Consider the following 6,075-nt stretch of genomic DNA (forward strand, 5'->3'; position numbering starts at 1 on the left):
CAGAAAGGAGTAAGACCCCCAGCAGTGACCTGGTTTGAGCTGAACAGGTACAGTACTCTACCCAGAGCACTGATGCCTAAAACCTTTTTTGAAGAACAGAGCCTGAAGAGGCTTTTGCTCTTTAATTTGCTGAACTCTGATGAGTGCATATTTGAAGTTACTGCTAGAAGGAACTTCAGAAAAATGTGTTATCTGGTTGGGCAACGTGAACCAAGGCAGAGCACAGGTTTTTCTGTGGTCTGGGGAGTGAATGGCTGATTGAAATCAAGTTCCAATCTACCTCATTCCTAACAGGGCTCTTTGTGCTCTTTAGAAATCTGCATTATTTATCAGTAATTCTTACTTCAGCTTTTACTGCTTCTCTGTCCCTCTTGCTCTCGTTTGAGCACGCATTCTCCGCTCACCTCATCGTTCTAAGCCCTACATCTTTGCCGGAATCGATGGAAAGCCGGGCTGCGGGTGTTGTGCCGGCCCTTGAGCCGCCGCCGGCAGCCGCCAGGGGGCAGCGCGCGGGCGGGCGCGGCCTCAGAGCCCCGTGCGGGTCCCACCGAGGCTGGACAGGGGCGGCCTGCGGGGGAAGCGGCGAGGCTGAGCCGGAGCAGGAGGTCCTAAGGCCCTGCCGTTTATGGGTATTTCCTTGTACAAGGCCATGTTCTGAAAATACCCGTAAGTACAATTGTTTGTTTACAAATCTTTACATTCCTTTTCCTGGAGGATAGGAGGATCATAGAACCATAGAATATCCTGAGTTGGAAGGGACCTACAAGGATCATAGAGTCCAACTCCTGGTCCTGAACAATCACACCGTGTGCCTGAGAGCCTTGTCCGAACACTCCTTGAACTCTGGCAGTCACTCTGTAACCACTTTCCTGGGGAGCCTGTTCCAGTGCCCAACCACCCTCTAGGAGAAGAACCTTTTCCTGATATCCAACGTAAACCTCTCCTGACACAACTTAAGGCCATTCCCTCAGGTCCTGTCACTGTCACCACAGAAAGAGGTCAGTCCCTGCCCCTCCTCTTCCCCTCACAAGGCAGCTGTAACTGCAGTGAGGTTTCCCCTCAGCCTCCTCCTCTCCAGGCTGAACAGACCAAGTGACCTCAGCTGCCCCTCATACGGCTTCCCTTCACAGTCCTCCACCATCTTTGTAGCCTTCCTTTGGATGCTCTCTAGTAGGTTTATGGCATGAAATATCCTGTTCCCCCAAATGACTAGATGCAAATTTAAATAAAATACAACACTTTTAGCACAGTTGAAATGTATGGTTGGGCTCTGTATAATCTTCCCCAATGCCAGTAGAAGCATGCCCCTGACTAAATTACTGATTTGACTTGTGTCTCCACTAAAAGCACCACATCAAAGCTCAAATAAAGCTACACTACATAATTTTATTAGCTGTGATAAACCAAGGACAAATATAGAAATTTAACTTTTCAGTCCTTTTAAATGTTTTTCTTTTCAAATCAGTATGTGCTTTCTCAAGTCTTATTTTACCATTTGTTCATTCATGAACCATGTAGACTCAAGTTTAGCGTAAAATAGAAATCAGTGGTTACTGTTCCTAAACCTTTTTTGCCATTTTTATCATAGCAGTTTAAATGGAGCAATTTGTAGAGTTTAAGCAGTAGTTTTAAAACCCATAAAGAGGTTCCTTTAAGTTAAATTTGTGTGTTAATGCAATTTGTGCTTCAGATGCATTTCCAAGTTGATATGTTTTCCAGCTGAGCTGATGGGTTCATCAATTCAAATTGTAGCACTTTAGAATGGTTGGCTTTTGCAAGAGTCTTAAAAACACTTATTCATCAACTAAAGCTTTAATTGAGCTGCTTCCACAAAGATATATTAATTTGCAGTTACTTGTGAGACATGTATATATAGGTATGTGTATATGTATGTGTGTGTATATGTATATATATATATATATGAGCTCAACTGCTACTCCTAAATTCCTTGCCTTGAGCATCTCTGATCTGGTGCACTCTTCCAGATTTTATTTCCAAGACATTTTTAAACTAAGATGGGATTTAGCCAATTCCATTCACTCTTTTTTTAACAATACAGTTTAGAGAACTCATAGAGCCAAAGACTTGGAGGATTTTTTCACATGAGCTGCACAGCAAAAGCCAAAGCCACAGGTGGGTTGCACAGTGGGAAAACTCCAGCGAGGTAGCATTTGCTTAGTTTCAGGACAGCTGTGACAGTTCTTTCGCAAGTCATCCCTGAGGCTGACTGTATCAAGTGTGAGGCTGGGGCGTTGCATGATTCACTTCTGCTTGGCTGATGGATGTTCCCCCAGGGACTGTAGTCAGCCAGGAAAAAATACAGTTCAGATTTAAATAGGACTGTGGCTTGAGCTGATGCAGACCTGCTCTGAGGAGAAGAGAACCAATCAGGTCTTTGACATACCCTAATTTTTGCTGTATCCTGCACACAGTCCTGACAGTAATCTCCTCCCTAGCGGAAGGGGTGAAGTATGCATTTTGGCTGTATCCTTGATATAGAATAAAACTTCCCTAAATTCAAATTTTAGGCTAAAAAAAAAGACTGTGGTTCTATCTCTCTTAAAAATTTTTAATCTCAAGCAATACTTCAGGGATGCCATACTTTCCTCCTATTGACTCCCCCATCAGCTGTCAAATGTTCTTATTGTTGTTTGCTTTATTGCTGCTAGAATTTCTGAGTTCTGATTGCATTCTGAATGCTGTCAGAGAAGTTTTGCAAAATTCAGGTGTGTAGCCTTTTTCTGAAGTGATTGATTTGATAGGGATACGAAAAGGACAGAAAACCTGAGGTGCCATTAATGATGAGCCAGAACTGTCTATTGTGGATCATGGCTAACATGAACCCTGCTTAAAACTGCTTTTTATAAACTGCTGTAGGTGTTATATTTCCTCTGCATTTTGTTTCTTTCTTTGTATGGAAGTGTTTAAGAAAAAACTAGACATGGTACTTACTGCAATGGCCTAGTTGACATGGTGATACTCAGGCAAAGGTTGGACTTGATCTCAAGAGGTCTTTTCCAACCTCATTTATTCTGGAAATCTGTAAAATTCTTGATAAAGATATCTGAAAGATAGTAATAAAATGCAACTAATTTGCCATTATTATAGCACATTTAATTGATCCTTTCCCACTAATGTTAATTTTGATAACTTACATAACCATTTGGAGTATTTTAATCCTTTTCTTTAAACATTGTAAGAACCTAAAAGATGAAGTCTATGACAGTTAAGCTTCTCAATAGAGTATATTTGGACATAACACTGGACATACTTATGTCTTTTAATTATAAGAAATATGAGTATATATATTTTTTTATACTCAGTAGTTTTAAAGCCTTATTTAGTAGACCTGTATTTATTGTTACATATATGAGAATTATTTCAACAGCACTAAAACATCCCTGATGTGATTTTTTAGCTTAGTAATATAGCACTTTTTTCCCATCTGTGGAAAAGCTTAATTGCACTGACCTCTATATCCTGTTCCACCGTGGACTTTAGTACATCAGTTAATGATCACAGTGCCCTGAATAACTTAACTCACTGTATTCACTTAATACTTCTTTGTCACCTTTGCTCAGACCACTATTGCTTTCTCTACATTGGACAATCCTGTTTATCCAGAAACTTCAGCAAATTCTGACTCCACAGACCATGAGGTCAAACATTGCCAGGTGGGAAAGAAAGCACAGTTCAGTCCTGGCCCACAGCCTTTGTTAACCATGCAGTGATGCCGTAGTAACTACTTTGCTCAGATCCATAATGGGCAGACTTTCCACCACCACCCCCAGTATGTAGCCATACATACAGTAGTGGAGCATGGATGAGCATAGTCATAAGGTCTCCTTCCTCCCAGTAAAATTAAAGAAAGCTTGAGTCAGATCCCATTGTGATTTGTTAAGCTTCTCCTGTTCACCACAGTCTGTTCTTTCCCTCTGCTGATGATTATCAGGACCAGCAGAAGGAAATGTTCGCCCACCCTCATGCTTGGGCATGAAGCAGAGCGTCATTGATTAAACTGCTGAGAGGATGGGTGTGAGCCAAGGCACCAGACTCTGAGCTGCAGTTGGTGAAGGTATGAACACGTCTTCCATTCTGCTTATTCTGCCACAGTGAACACAATCTCCATCAGAAGGATGGGATACAACAGATGGAGCTATAACTTAAACCACTTCATAACAGTTCCTAAAGCTCATCTGTCAAGGATGGTGCCAGACTGCTTGTGCAGTGTTAGTAAGAGAAATTTATGTATGAACATACCATGTGAAATAGGCCTGCTGAGGAGCAAAAGCTGTGTAGCCTATAATGTTTATCTTGCATTAATCAAGTTGTAATGTATTTACTTAGCACTATTTTTGTTTTCACTCGCTGGCAAAATCCCCACAGATGTTTTATTCTGCCTTACAGCAGTTAAAAATGTGAGAAATGTATAATTGAAATAATTTACTAATTGTGCAATTGCTTAGATTATCACACAATAAACCATGGGGACTTGTTAGAGGGAACGCACTAATCCATGGTATGACACAGGTCAGATCACTTCCTACAGTCACTAGCTTTAACAAAGCTATCTATGATACCTCAACTCAGGTATTTTCAGATGCAATTCAGAAGACTGGCAAGACTGTAAGATGTGGGGTGTCCCCTATCCCTCCATTCTGCATTTCTGTCTCAGTGTTGTCTGAAGAATATGCTGCTCACAGCTACACTGATGGTCATGGAAATTGCAGGTACCTCATTTCTGGAAATCCAACTCCCGATGCTTTTGCAGCCTTAGGGAACTGTACTTTCTTGCCATAGGATAACAGAGAGGTCAGAAGGCTTTGTGATCGTTGGCCAGAAGACTGTGTAGAATAATAGAATGAGCTGGGGAAAAAAATGCACTAAAAGCATCTGGGAGTTTTTGTGCATACTAGGCAATATATTCTATACTCATTTTCTGTGCTAAGTTTATTGTTACTGAGGCCTAGAAGTAACCAAATAAAACAGCAGGGAAGCCTTTTCTATGTTTCTTGCCTCCATTTCTCACTAATACTTTTACATTTTCTCCCTCTCTCTTCTAATGGAAGCTGGGAGGAAAGGGCCGAGCACAGCACTAATGACATGAAGAAAAATACTGAAGGAAGCAGCAGGGAGGCCATGGTTTCAACCACTCTTCCTCCCTTGCCCAGGAAAATTTCAGTGACCTCTTGACACCTCCCATGGGAAACTTTAAATTGACAAGAGTATTTCCCAAGTAAATACAAAAATATGGCATTAAAATAGTACTGTTTCTGACTTAATCCTCCTAAAGTTGATGCAAGTAAGTTAAGGTTCCCGCACCAGCTATAATGCACTAACCTCAATCTTGATGGCTGGATATATGAATGTGTATCAGGACTGATTAAAAAATTCTTCCATGCACTCACTAACAGCCACTGGGGAAACTGAAAATAAAAATGCCAAAAATTAAGTTACAGCTTGTTCCTGGATTGTGCTGGTATATTGTTTAAAACTACTATGTTTCATGTTATACAACACTACTTAGAGTAACTCTAACATTAATTTGTCCTATCAAAACAAAGGGGAAGGCATTTCATGTTCATTATAACCTGATTGGTTATTCTGCCATGTTTTTGCTGGGGTAAGATACTCAAGAATGATTGTTGTGTCTCTTGGAAAATATTCTGGCTTTATTATATGCCAGCTGCCAATTTTTCCTCTGAAATCTGATCATGAGGAATACAGAGATATGAGAGTATGTTGCACCTCAAGTGTCTCCATACCATATTCCCCCACACCCAGAGAATTTGCCACTGAGCAACACTTGCTGGTCATTACTAACTCTGATCCTGCTTGTTAATAGTAGGATGAATTCTACTCCAAGAGATAGGATGCTAAACTGGAGATCTGTAGTTTAGTGCTAGGAATTGTTCCTTTGCTTCCTCCCCAGCATTTTATTTAATTTAACCTGTAGAGACAAATGCATCTGTGCCAGTCCTTGTCCATTTGTCTTACCTTCTCATATCTTTCCAGACTTTTTTGCCACAAGCTGTCAAGCCTTCCATGTATGAGGTAACCCTGCCTTCATGTTCC

General features: G+C 41.0%; 1 long non-coding RNA gene across 1 annotated transcript; it reads right to left on the reverse strand.

Annotated features, from left to right (window-relative positions):
- Positions 1–2,965: 2,965 nt before the first annotated feature.
- On the reverse strand, positions 2,966–6,075 carry LOC125326838. Its single transcript, XR_007204024.1, has 3 exons — positions 5,998–6,075; positions 5,341–5,426; positions 2,966–3,064 (listed from the first exon to the last, which is right to left on the reverse strand). It is a non-coding gene; the product is annotated as an uncharacterized LOC125326838 (long non-coding RNA).

This window comes from Corvus hawaiiensis, chromosome 5, assembly GCF_020740725.1.
Source record: "Corvus hawaiiensis isolate bCorHaw1 chromosome 5, bCorHaw1.pri.cur, whole genome shotgun sequence".
Classification (NCBI taxonomy): Eukaryota; Metazoa; Chordata; class Aves; order Passeriformes; family Corvidae; genus Corvus; species Corvus hawaiiensis.